Source organism: Plectropomus leopardus, chromosome 19 (genome assembly GCF_008729295.1).
Source record: "Plectropomus leopardus isolate mb chromosome 19, YSFRI_Pleo_2.0, whole genome shotgun sequence".
NCBI lineage: Eukaryota > Metazoa > Chordata > Actinopteri > Perciformes > Serranidae > Plectropomus > Plectropomus leopardus.
The window spans coordinates 6732158-6745794 of NC_056481.1; the positions used below are offsets into that span (position 1 = coordinate 6732158).

Sequence of the window (13637 nt, forward strand, 5' to 3'; positions counted from 1 at the left end):
AAATCTTATTCAGAATCTGATTATTTATTATTTATATTTTCTAGTAATTTAATAATGACTATTACTGTTATCTACTATTTATCTTGGTCATCTTGATTAACGTGTAATTAGTTACTAGAGAATTCATCTTATTAACTACTGTTTATATTTTATTGATAAATTATTGAGTATTTTTCAAAATGTTTATATTTATATACTATGCATACTGTGAATATGCATAGGTTTGTTTGTGTTACATGTAATGCTTTAGCAATTTTTTTTTTTTGCAATGGTGATGCCAATAAAGCAACTTTGAACTGAATTGAAAGCTTGAGAAATTGTTAGAAGTTAATAATCATTAAATCGGCTCAGGTTGGGGGTTAATTAAAAAAATTCAGTTACACAAACTTAACCACACTTTAACCATGAAGGTAGCGGATTAGAAACTGCTCAGTGGACGTTGGTATCGACTAATGTACCATGTTGTCATGGATATACGGATCTTGCACCAGGATTACAGGAAACTGCACATTTAAATTTTATGTTGCCGCACATTTTTCCCTCTGAGGAAGTGGGTTATGTGTGGAAAAAGGGAACATGTCCAGTACAAACAGAACCAACGTGGCGGTAAATACACGATTTTGTACAGTGATATCTGGCTGCAGTCCAATCTGGGTCAAAAACTAAAACTTTGCCAGGCTAAGCAGAACGCTCTGGATGAAAGGCTTCCTCTTACTCTATTCTGTGTGAAACATAAAGAGATGTATGTTAGAGTAGGAATGTGTGTGTGTGTGTGTTTAGGTATGTATAGCATATATTTGCCGGCGGGTATGTGAGTGAGTCTCCAGAGAAGTGGCATGAGGTTAAGAGGGAAAAAAACGTGATAAAGGACAGGGAGGTAGTGAGAGGAAGAAAGAAAGCTGTGGCTGGCTGTGAGACACAAAGCCCTTAATTACACTGTACAGGCTTCACAGGAATAGCAGTCCGCCTGGCTGTAATGGGATCCAGATGAGGGAATTAAACCATTTCCTGGCAAAATGGCTTCAAGATGGGGGACAACGCTACTGTCCTGACTTCTAATAGAGCCGGTGGGAATTTCCGAACTTCAGATTGGGAGGGGGGCTGCGACACAGTGGGGCGTACGGTGTCCGATTATTTTCTATAAAGTATACACGTGTTTATGTAGTCTACATGATTATACCTCCAAGAGCTAATTTTTCAAACCAGTTAGAAAGTAGTTAGAAAAAAGTCAGTTTTTCCAAGTAAATTTAGCTTGTTTTCTCTAGAATTAAGATACACAAATTTAGTAAAATGTTATAATGTTACAACAGTGTATTAGGGCCATTGAATGTTAATTCATTCATTCATTCATTTGGAACATCTTTTGTAAAAAATAAATAAATAAAAAAAGTACAAAATTAATCCGGTCTTTGTATTCTCTGTGCATTGAGTACTTTGATTGGCGATTAAACTCTATAGGAAACAGTAATGTCATCGCTAAAATAAGACAACAAACATAATCGGAATCAAACATTTTCTCACATTTGCATTTTTTTGTATAGCCTACTTATTTCCGAATCATTTTTAAAAACACTACGGCATGTAAAAGTGAATTCTTGTGGTGGTATTTTGATAAAAGGCGAGTTGTTTAAGTTACTAACAACAAACTTCTGGCAAGTTCCATCTGACAAAGTCCTGCACACTGCACATGAACTAAAGGTTCAAATTTCTCACTGACGACACCGCATCATGCTGTTGACAGTTCTGCACTGAAGCTCGAGCGTTTTCGCCTGATACCAGCAGCCGGCCCAGCGCCGTTTCTTATTAAGGCTACGACCGAGCACCAGAAGTACGCCCCTCAACAATGTGATATGGACAGAATGATGTAACAGCAGAAACGTGATTTTTGATGGATATGAGACTTTGATCTCGGAAAACAAAGCGTGCGAGATGACACAAGTGACCACTGAAAAGAGAGCGCGAGTGAGAAGAAAGAGAAAGAGCAATATCTGGTGAGTGTTGTGTTCGGATTGCAATATCAAAGAAAGCCTCACACAGCTCCATTGTTTTCTTTACCGCCGCCAACTCCCACCGCCTCTCTCACTGTTTTATTGAATCAAATTTTCCACAAGCCCTTTCTTTAAACCTGTACCTATATCCTCCTCTAGCTTTTTCTTTTTCTCCCGTCTTTTCTCGCTTTCTTATTGTCCATTTTGCTCGGTGACATTTCCTGTGCAGATGCTACCGACGTACTGTTCTCTTTTTCTGATGAATAACTCTTTAAAGAAAGAGATTTTTCTCCTGTGCAGAACTTTTACTTTCTTCTCTATCTCATAGTTTTGTGTGAGTGATGAGAATAAATGTTGGGACTGAAGGGAGAGGAGAAACACACACACCGGGGACTATTTTATCTACGAAGTTTCCGACTCTTTTCCTTTCTCTTTTCAGGTAGAGGTACAGCTTCTCCCTCGGCATCTTGTTCTGGCTTTTGTTATCCACTGATCTCTCCAGCAATGGTCTCATGATGACGTTACAGGTAAGCGTATAGCTTTTAAAAGCTGACAGATCGGGGAATAACCCTAAATGTTTGTGACGCAACATCTTGGATGTTTAGGGTTGATTGAAATGAAAAGATAACAACAGATACAGATGTTCATATGGGTAAGTACTCTTGTAAGGGGGGTTTAACCCTTTGAAACCTGGAGCAACATCACTTTCTTGTGCTCCCTTCAGAAGCCTTTCACACGTATTAAACCCTTGAACCCAGGGAGGATTGGGGTGATTTCTTTAAAAAAAAAAAAGCATGGGAAAATGTAATAAGACACTTGGTCAGATATGTTCCACAAATTGAAAAAAAAAAATAGTAGATTAAAAAAAAATATTTTTAAAAAGCTAGGGGTAAAGAATCCAGTAAAAACAACTATATTTATAATTATCATAATTACATATTTATGTTATAGATTTTTTTTGCCTTGTTTGTTATTATTAGTTTTACCTTTTTCTTTGTTTCTTCTTTTTTCTCTATTATTTTATTACTTTTATTTATTACTTTTTTATTACTTTTTTTTTTTTTTTTACTAATTTCATGCTAAATTTTCTTTTTTCCTTGCTCATTGCCTCTTTCCATGTTTGTGAAAGAAGTCAAGCCAATTTGCTCAGGTTTGAAAGGGTTAACCAAGTAAAACCTGGGCATATTAGCTTGTACAAGAAAAGTACCTGAAAATTTAACAAAAGAAAAAAAAGAAAACAAAAGAAAATCCCTAACAAACCTTTAAAAAAAACAATTTTCTAAATCTACTAATTTCTTGCAATTTGTTGGACACTTCTTGCCAAGATGCTCAATGCCTTTTGTCCCCATGTTTTCCAAAGAAATCAAATGCTCAGTATTCAGAGGTTTAAATACTTGAGAAAGGCACCTAAGTGCAGCACAAGAAAAGTGTTGTTGATCCAGATTTCAAAGGGTTATATATGAACGAGTCCGAGACAGACTGTGACACAGACAAAGTGTACAAGAAAATACTGCATTCAGAGCACCATGGAGAAAAAGAAAGAGCAAGGGCAATGACAGAAAAGTATAGAGAGAAAGAACGAGGGTGGGAGGTATTAGAAGCAGAGTCCAACTCTCTGGAGGGGGCAGCGGCATTAAATAAGTGATAAATATTCAACAGAAGGCAAGCAGGCACTCAGGAGACACCTTGACAGCCCAAACAAATACTTAGTGAGCGCACTCTAGCAACCATACCAACATGTACCAGAATACTCAGCAGTCCCCAGTCGATTTTACTGACAGCAGACAACACAGGCAGAATGGGGCTAGGGGAAGACGCAGGTGATGAAAAATAAGGATGCGGTGGTCCGCAGGGGAGGAGGAGGTGGAGAAAGCAGGCGCAACATTGGGGATGAATTGTTTGTACAGACTGACAATTTTTAGTATTTTCCTCCTTTTGCCCCCTACCTTCATTTCTCTCTTTCCTCAAATCTGTGCCAATCTCTCCTCAATTCGTCCTCCGTACCTCTGAAAAGTTCCAGAAATCATACCTGACCCTTCCCGCAACCTTCTCCTGAGGGGCCATCCATCAGCTGCTGGACCCCAGACCGATTGGGGGAGGAGAAAGGGACGGATAAAGAGCTGGAAGGAGGGATAGAGGCGGATGGAGGAGAGAGTTTTGCGGGTTAGGTCTGGAGGTCAGAGCAGTAAGGCCAGCGGGGAGAGCGGGCTGTCTGTACCAGGGGAAATGAAGTAATATGTTGGAGTCAGGTGAAAAATGGCCGTGTCGCTCCGCTGGGACGGCTTTTCCGCGTCGCTCGGCTAACCAAGAGGTGAGAGGGGCTTTTACTTTTTTCAAGGTACTGAGCAGCATACACGCTTAGACATATGCTGCAACATGGTGCGACCATGTCCAAATGCATTTTCGGAGACATGAATGTTGATAGAGTGCAGGCGCATGGGAGAGAAGCTCCACAGATTTCCTCGCAAAAAGAGAAGACAGACAATCACACACACTTTTTTTACAGATAAAGAGCCTTTTTACACCTGGTATTAACATGGGTTTCATTAATATGAACATAAATGGACAGCCGAGACACATCGCCTTTCAAACTTTTGTCTATTATGCGTCTCCAGCTGACTACTTGTGTTCAAATTTTGTTATTGCCTACACAACTAATACAACAAGGTGGTACAGCCCAAATTTTCAAAGCCCCATTAGTCTGAAAAGTGTCCCTTGGAACTGAAAGTCAATTTCTATGACAGCTCGTTAGCCCCAAAACAAACTCCCATTGCTCCAAAGTACCATTTCTCCAACCTAATTACCAAAAGAAATGTTTCCATTGTATATTTCTGTCGACCATGGACATGTTACATTTCTCAGCAACATTGCGGTGAATGTGTGGTTAGATATAGGCACAAAAAACACTTGGATATGATTGCCAAATGATCATGTTTTGGCTTGAAACACCCATGTTTGGTGGCACAAAAAGCAGGGATGAATTACTGAAACAGTCTGAAACATTACGAAGAAACAGACATTTTTTTAACTAATTGGGCTTCGGCATTTTGGGCTGTCAGAACAATTGCATGTCATTTGCTCCCCCTTGCAAATTTTCGAAACCTCGGACAGCGAAGGAAGAACATGCCCTACCCTCCCTACGATTGGCTACTAACTCTTCGTTGGTTGGATTGGTTAGGATTAGGATAAGAATGTGTGAATGTAAGAATGAACCTGCCATGTATTTTGCAAAGTGAATGGGACAACTATCCTTGTTCCACTACTGCAGAAAAAACATGTGCATTAACACCTTTCACTCAGCACGTCTGCGGTGGTGAGACTACAAGACAACCCTCTCTGGAAATCACGTCCAATTCAAGCCTTCAATCACAGTCATGGTTTTATCAAACTTGAGAGACAGAGAGAGCAGAAAAGAGACAATTGATATTACAGGCAGCCTTAAAGACACACTGTACACTGCCTGCTCAGACCAAACGGCAACTATGTCGGTGAGCAGAGTGGAGCATTTAGCAGGTGAAGGTTGAGTTGAGCTCAAGGAGAGTGAATAGACTGAAAATATCCAGGTGACCACAAACATGACTCCATATGATGATAATGTTCCTCTAACTGCTGGATGTGTAAATAGGCAGACTTTCGGTTAACTGTGCTTTCGTTAGCATAACACTCACAAACCCTTTGAAACCTGAGAAAATTGATCTGGTTCCTTCATATTGCCAATAAATTACCGAAACATGACCTGAAAATTTGCAAGAGGAAAGAAAAATAAAAAACAATCAAACAAGGAAATTACCTGCCCCTAAAGAAGCACTAAAAAAATAAAAATAAATGATCTATGGCATAATGTTAAATACATAATTATAATACTTAAAATTATAAATGTGGTTTACAGTATTTTTTTCTACATTTCTTTTTAAAAAAATTCTCATAATTTACTCTCTCTTTTTTCCTCTTTTTTAGGGCTTTTTTCTTGTAATCTTTTGCTAATTTCTTGCAATTTGCTTGCTAAGTTTTTTGCCATGTTTTCAAAATAATAATTGACAAACATGCGAAACTGGTTAAAAATAATCTTGGTGACTGACCCTTAGAAACTAGAGAAAACTGGCTTCTTTCAAAAACACGGGAAGACTGTACTGAACAACAACAGAAGAAATAACCCAAAATTATTTGAGATGTTTTTGGGGAAAAAAAGAAAGTAAAAAAAAATTAAAAAATTATAAATATTGTTGGGTTTTTTTTGGGAGGGGTTTTGTTTAACAATAATTCTCTAAATTTAGCAATATCTTGCGATTTGTGGAACATTTCATTCCATCTTTTCCCCCAAATTACACCAATTTGAGTTCAAAGGTTTAAATAATTGTGAAAGGCATCTGAGACACACATGGCACAAGAAAAATGATTTTGTTCCAGGTTTTCAAAGGGTTTACAGTCAACAGTAAATTTCAGCTTCATCCAAGTGGCAATAAAAACAGTAATACAGGTAATAATTATATAAAGAATGACTATAGGTTGAGACAAAGCACAGAAGTGGTTATAATCAACCATCTAACACCACAACGACTGTGAGCCAAGTTTCTCTTCTTCATGCCAGAGGCTAAAAAATAAAAAATAAAAATAATGTCGGTCAACACGTACACATCCCTGGTTCTGACCACTGAAACGATTTCTTTCCCCCTCTCTGCTCACAGACCTTTTCTTTGGTCCCAAAAAGGCACATTAACATTTGGAACACATCCACACATCATCCATTAACCACCCAACCTCCTCTCCCTCATCACACTTTCCTCCTTCCCAAATCATTAATAGTATGTAAATCCCATCATCATCATCACTCGCCGTGTCTTTCAACAGATGTTGACAGGCTCCACATTTTATAGGTCAGCAGCAGCAGAACGCCAGAGCCGGTTAAAAAGGGTGAGCTCAAAGGCCGACTGGAAGACGGCAGTGACAGAGAGGGAGAGAGATGAGACGGCAAACGCAGGAGCAGGGAGGGGTGACCGGCTTCCTCTGATGTCACCGGCTCCCCATAGAGTCCGGACTCTTTGCTGGTTTTCTCGCCGTGTCTTTTTCACAAATTGTACGTCAGTGACAGTGACAGCAACGGCAAGCAACACATTCGTCATACTGTTCGCAGCCTGCTTTTAGAAGTCCTTTGAGAACGGCTCTGCTGGAGTGCGGCGAGGGAGACTCGCACTTCTGGCTGCCCAGCAACTAAAGCAGGGAGAGAGGCAGCAAAAGACTGGACGGACGGACAGATAGTCAAGTCTCGCCTTGATAGAAAACGAAAAAATTGGGACAGGACGGAATAATCAGAAAGAAAACGAAAGCAGTAATGAATTTTTTGAACATTTTCATGGGGGAAACCTGCCTGGAACTACACTCTTAGAAAAAAGGTGATAACCAGAAACATATATAGGCTTGTTCCCCCAGGAGAACCTTTCTTGCTTTCCTGTAGAACATTTTATTAAGGTTCCAACAGAAACCCTTTAAGAGGGATTTACCTAGAACCCAACATAAAGGGTAATACCTAGAACCATCCATGAGAGTTTTCACCCAAAACCCCCTATAAGAGAACCCAGAGAACCCTTCCCCTGGTGGACTCTAAGGAGAATCCATTTTTTATTCCAAGTGTTTCATCTAGAACCCACCCTGAGGATTCTACCGAGAACCAATTCATATTCCAAATGTTTTATCTAGAACCTGGACAGTGGATTCTATTGAGAACCTGTTTATAATTCATGGGTTTCATCTAGAACTCAACCAGTTAGTTCTATTGAGAGCCAATTTGTTTACCAAGGGTTTTATCTGGAACCCATCCAGGGAGTTATATCAAGAACCTTTTATTATTACAAGGATTTCATCTAAAACCTAGAAATCCAGGTCTACTGAAAAACCTTTTATATTCCTTCATCAAGAACCTACCCAAGGGTTTCTACCGAGAACCCTTTGATATACAAATAGAACCTACCCAGGGGATTCTACTGAGAATCCTTTCATCCAAGGGTTGAATCTAGAACCCAGTAGTAATTGACTACGTTACCCATAGACCGCTCTTCCACTAACCATGGTTTTGGTTCTTAATGTAACTTTTAGACTTACAAAGAACCCTTGAAGAACCCTTTCTTAAAAACAAGGTTCTTCGGAAGCAAATGGTTCTGGGTAGAACCTCCACCCTTCAGGATGAACCCTTTTGGAGCCTTTATTTCTAAGAGTGTAGCAGCTCCCCCAGTCTGCTGGTTTCAGGGCAGAAGTCTGATATCTTTGAAATCATGCAGCCTTTCAACCATGGCTCCTCTGAGTTTGGGCCCCGAGCTCCCTCACTGTCAGAGCCGAAATCTTGCAGCCGTTTAAAGTCCTCCAGAACACTCTGTACGGTTGCGAAGCCCGCCGACAAGAGGAAATGTACTAACTAAAAAATGCACTTAAAAAAACTCTTAGATGGTGTTTTGAATAAGTTGTTGCTCATGAACTTACTTTGCCTTGAGAATAAACTTGGTGAATGGGACGGAAATGAATTCAGGACTATACCCGCATCATTGGATGTACTCTATTTTTCTCGGCAGCGGCATTACAAAAGGAAATATAAATTAGAAAATTTCAAAAGATTGACAAGTTAGATAGACTGCTTTTCTTGTAAGAAGAGTTTCATTGTTGTCTGATTTGTTTTGTTTTTCCATTTCGGCACAATTTACACTTCGATTCAAAGAGAATCTTATTTCCTTTGCTTTATCTTGAGGAATAAAAAAGCTTTAATACATTTTTGGGAAATGGACTGAACGAAAACAGAGGCGTTTCATAGGCAAGTGTGTGTTTCAGCAATAACTGATGGGCTCAATTAATGTCAGCGCGTGTGCATAGATCAGAGACAAAACTACCTGACTAATGGTGCCGAGTTTCATTCTGACCCACTGATGACTCATTTTTACCCAAGTGAATACAGCCATTAGCTGTTGGATCATTTCGTCCTGTAATAACATGGTTTTTGATAAGTTGAGGTGCCAGGCCTCGGCCCTCTTATCATATCATATTATTATGTTTTGTTACTACTATCACACGTGTACACAAGGGCGGACAAGATGGAGATGGAGAGACAGAAAAGGGAGCCGCGGAGAGAAAGAGGTGTCCCCATTAAGTGCAAATCAATCACACACAGGAAGCAATTCAGCCGGGCACAGGTAGGGAGGAAATTAGAGAAAAGCCGGCGAGCCACACACACACAAACGTGAGTGCACAACAAGGCTGACAGGAAATTGGACGGTCAGGAAGTGGTGCTGAGCACTGGGCGGAGATTGTTGTGTCATGGGAGTTTTCCTCGATTCTGTCTGTCTCTTTAAATAGCCACAAGAAATTGGTTTCTACTGGTAACATTATTTCGCAGTGATTGGTCCACATGTGACCGAAGACCCAACTGTACCTCCAATCTTTGTTTCCTTTTTCTTTTCCTCAACCTGACAGCTGGCATTGTCTGCTAAAGCACATTTGTTGCTTTGTTAATCAATTGTTCTTGTGTTTTTTTGGGTTCATTTGAACCAGGGTGTCTGTAGGGATGGACCCAAATATTCTACTGTTTGGATATTTGCTCATTGGGTGTTGAGTAGATGTTACATTTTGGGATTCAGATAATGTTTTGGTTTTGTTTGATTGTTTAAATATTAAAATTGGTAAAATTGCCATGAAAAAGTGGTTAAAGTATGCCAGCACATACACTGGGCTAAGACTTAATGTGGAATTTTTATCCCTCAAAACTCCTCAGATCAGTACTGTGCTTTGTTCATTAGCTTTTAGCTTTTTACACCAAATCAATGGAACAACTAACAAGATGTATTAATATTACAAAGGTACATGTCTGTAGATCATTTTAAGTATATGCTAGATCATACAGTTACTGTACAGTGCTCCTGTTTTGGTTAATTCACAGAAATGATTGTTACTTATTGTTTTTATTGTCATTATTTTTAGTGGGGATTTTTGTGTGTTTTTTTAACCATTTCTTGGACTTCTTTCACATTGTCTTTAGATGTGACAGGGTGTCACACTTCAGTCTTTTAAAAGTATTTTCAAAACATTCTAGTGTATGGTTGGCATTAATCACTTATGATGCGACAGAGTTTTATAATTGCATGAATACACATTATACTTTAGTTAACAACAAACATTAAACATTATGATGAAGCATCCATTATTATAAATGCATCAATATGCACCTCACTTTACTTAAAACATGTAATGATGATTTATAATTCATCGTAAGTCATATCTATAATGTTTTATGACAGTCAATAGTGCACCAGTAAGCATTATGTGTGTTTATGAGTGTTGTTATAAAGCTTTTTTAATACATTATAATTCACCATGAATTCCCTCATAATGCATTATAGATGTGGTCTTCATAGAAGGTGTTACCAAATTTTCACATCGTCTTAGTTCGCAGTGCTATTAGCATTTCTCCACTGACTGACAGTTTCCAAATGTCCCTCCCTCAATAAAACATTAATTATTACTTTTTTATGTGGTAAAACAAACAGATGTTATCGACATTGCAAAAAGTCAGCAATTCATCCAAAGTCATATTATATAAGTTATTTTATTTTACTGAACTACAAGACACCAACAAGCATTAATCAAGCTTCCTGAATATTGAGTTATGTATGCAGTCTGTGACTTTGTCCATCGGGTACGAGTTGTACCGACCCCGACACCTCTGGAGCCAGCCTCCTGCCAGGAACCTCAACCTCTAACCTTCAGGGCTCATCACTAAATGCTGACCAATCACTGCGCAGACTGACACCCCGCTGACTGAGCTGATTATGACTGAGAGTCTGAACCCCGGCCCGCAGACACACACACACACACACACACACACGCTGTGGTGAGATGTGGTTACACGGTCAGGTGTTGAGGTTATCAGCTGTAACTGTTACCACTGTGGGCCTGTCTATGTGCATTAAACCCAAGTAAGGTGTCTGCTTTTGTGTTCGTCTGAGATCAGGTCCATTTCTGTGCTTGTTAAATGTCAGGTTGTGGTTGGAGGGCATAAATATTTCAGCATCTGGTGGTAAGATAATCACTCTGATTAAATGGCCGACATCGTACAAGGCTGGATGGACCAAGAGAAGATAACTGGAAGTGAAGTGGAGAAGGAGTAAGAGGAGATGAAGTGAGGAGGGAAAAAAACTACAGTTTACTGCTGTGAAGGCAGAAATGAGAAAATGTGAACATGTGGAAGGATTTTTTAAAAATCTGCGTATTTATTCTGTCGTTTTCTGGTTGTGCAGGTCCAGGCCGGTGTACCAGCTTAAACCGCTTTAATTTATGCAAATCGGCTGAACTGGCATCCATCATCAACATTCTGGTAAAAGGAAGCTTACATCAGCAACCTGTGCTAATGGCATCATGGCGCAACTTGTATTGCAGTGGTAATAAGCAATATGAAAACATCATAATACTGTTTATATTTGGACTAATAGAGCCACTCTGACAGGCTATGAACACCACAGAGTAGCTTGAAAGTTAAGAACGCTCACTCTGCAACAAAATCTGGAGAACAATCTCAGTCGACTAAGGGGTCAGATTGTTGATTCAAATCTATGACTTTCAAGAATGCACAAGAGCTTTTACTTACATTCATTAGATGCAAAACGATATGAGTCAGCTGCAACTGACAGAGCCAGAGTCCCCTCTGACTGATGATTTAGTGCAGTGTGGATCTATGAGCTTACTTGACGCCTGATCAAACACCCCGGGCAATCACCAGATGTTTGTAGAAAATGTCAGAGGAGGTCAAATATATTCTTATCATCCTGGATAAAAATGTGTTGAAAAAGTAAACTTTCTTTGGAAAGTTGGACAAGGTTCATGCACCTTTTCCAAGAAAAGGTTTAGTTGCATGTAACATCACTTCTACATGTGGTTGGAAATGCCACCTGTCAGTTAAAGTGCAAATAAAAAGGGCAAAATGAGATATCTGATAGATATTTGCATTCTGTAAGACACAAGTTGAGTAAGAACTCTGCTGTGTTTTTCTCATTTTTCTCTCACCTCTGATGTTCAGGTTGGCTTGGGGGAAGAAAAGCTTTGACTTTCAGCCTCTGGCACCGACAGGCGGGTTAAGCCCAGCTGTAGCTGTGACTAGATGTGCAGCGTAAATACCCACTATTGCAGAAAGCCTTTGCAGGATGATGAATTTCAAATTGCCCTGGGGATGTTGCACTACATCGGTCACGGGCAAGACCCTAGGTGTATCTGGTGAGTGTACGTAGCAGGATACATTGTAATTACGACTTGCAAATTAGCTTTGAAATTAATCTTCTTTATCTCTATCTGTCCTGCATTTACCAGAGTCATCGCACAAGAGCATTTTGAGGATGCCATCTATCATCAAAACCATGGACCAGTAATCTCCTCTCAGCCTGAGCAATCGACTCTGAGACTTTGCACTAACAGGCAAACCACAAGAGACCACTCTCATTACACCGATTTCCCTCTTTCATTTTATTCTTAATTCATTTTCTGCCTCTTATCGACTTGATTAAAGATAAGAGCAGGTTGATTAATTATTAATAGCTTCAATCTCTTCTTTTAGGTTCAACCATACAACTTTTTTTTCCATTCTCACCCTCCTTGCTCACCTCGTCTCTGATATCTTTCACCGCAGAAAGAATGCAAATACACGGACACACTCTCCGCACACACAATTTAATTAGGAGCCAATTACAGAAACTCTTTCTTGCTTTTCTTTTTACCTCCCTGCCCTCCTAAGTGTCTAAATCAAGGTGTGAAACACTGAAAACAAGGCAGAGGGAAGGAAAACAGAATTGGTTAAATTGATTGTCTGTCTCATCTGACAGCACTCAGTCAGATAAGCTAATAATTCTGTGCTGAGGAGGATCTTACTCGTGCAGGATTCTCGGCATGCACAACTGGCTCAATCAGACTGAATGTGATCCTGTAAGCCAGAAGTGGGACTTTTCCACTGAGATCCAGTTACTAAAATGTTTTAAGACTATGCTTCAATCTATTCTTCAACCATACTAGTTTAACCATACTAAAACAATTTCATTTGATTTTCACTCTCCTTGCTCACTTTGTCTCTAATTTCTTTTGTATGCAAATACATGGACACACTCTCCCACACACACGTTTTAGAACATTGCAGAGAAAAGTTTCAGTGGTGTGAACTGACAACATGTTCTCCTCCCAAGTCATCAGATACCGCAGCTTTGTCTGTGGGCTTTTTCGTCTACATGTTATGCTCTAGCTTTCTTTCTGCGTCTGTTGCTGATGCTGCAACCAACATCGAGACATCAAGAAAAGCACCTGGTTATGTTGAGGCAACAAAAGCACATGGCAACCAATGCCGTAATGTCAACAAAAGGACATCATTAGGTCTAGGCAACGTAGACATGGGTGCTTAGGTTTAAAAAAAAAAGTTTTTTCCTTTAGGGACCTGTCAGCTCCAATTATCACCTTCATACCGGCAGCGTTTCAACCTAACACTGTCCAGCAGCGTATCATACAGCCTTAACAGGTAACACGGCCATGTTCAACTGATGCCCCAAGTCCACATATCATACTGCCGGGCAGGTGCTGTTCGGCTGACAGGCTGAGTATTATAGCACCACAAAAGGTTCCTTCTAGTCACGATAAATCTGA

The 13637-nt window shown here is 39.7% G+C and overlaps 1 protein-coding gene and 1 long non-coding RNA gene across 5 annotated transcripts in view; one reads left to right on the forward strand and one right to left on the reverse strand.

Annotated features, from left to right (window-relative positions):
- The window catches only part of sdk2b (sidekick cell adhesion molecule 2b), a 375326-nt gene that overhangs the window by 222641 nt on the left and 139048 nt on the right, over positions 1-13637 (reverse strand). The gene's annotated exons all lie outside the window — the stretch shown is intronic.
- Positions 1783-12224, forward strand: LOC121959285. The gene is made up of 4 exons (XR_006106891.1): positions 1783-1991; positions 2428-2515; positions 11261-11337; positions 12037-12224. It is a non-coding gene; the product is annotated as an uncharacterized LOC121959285 (long non-coding RNA).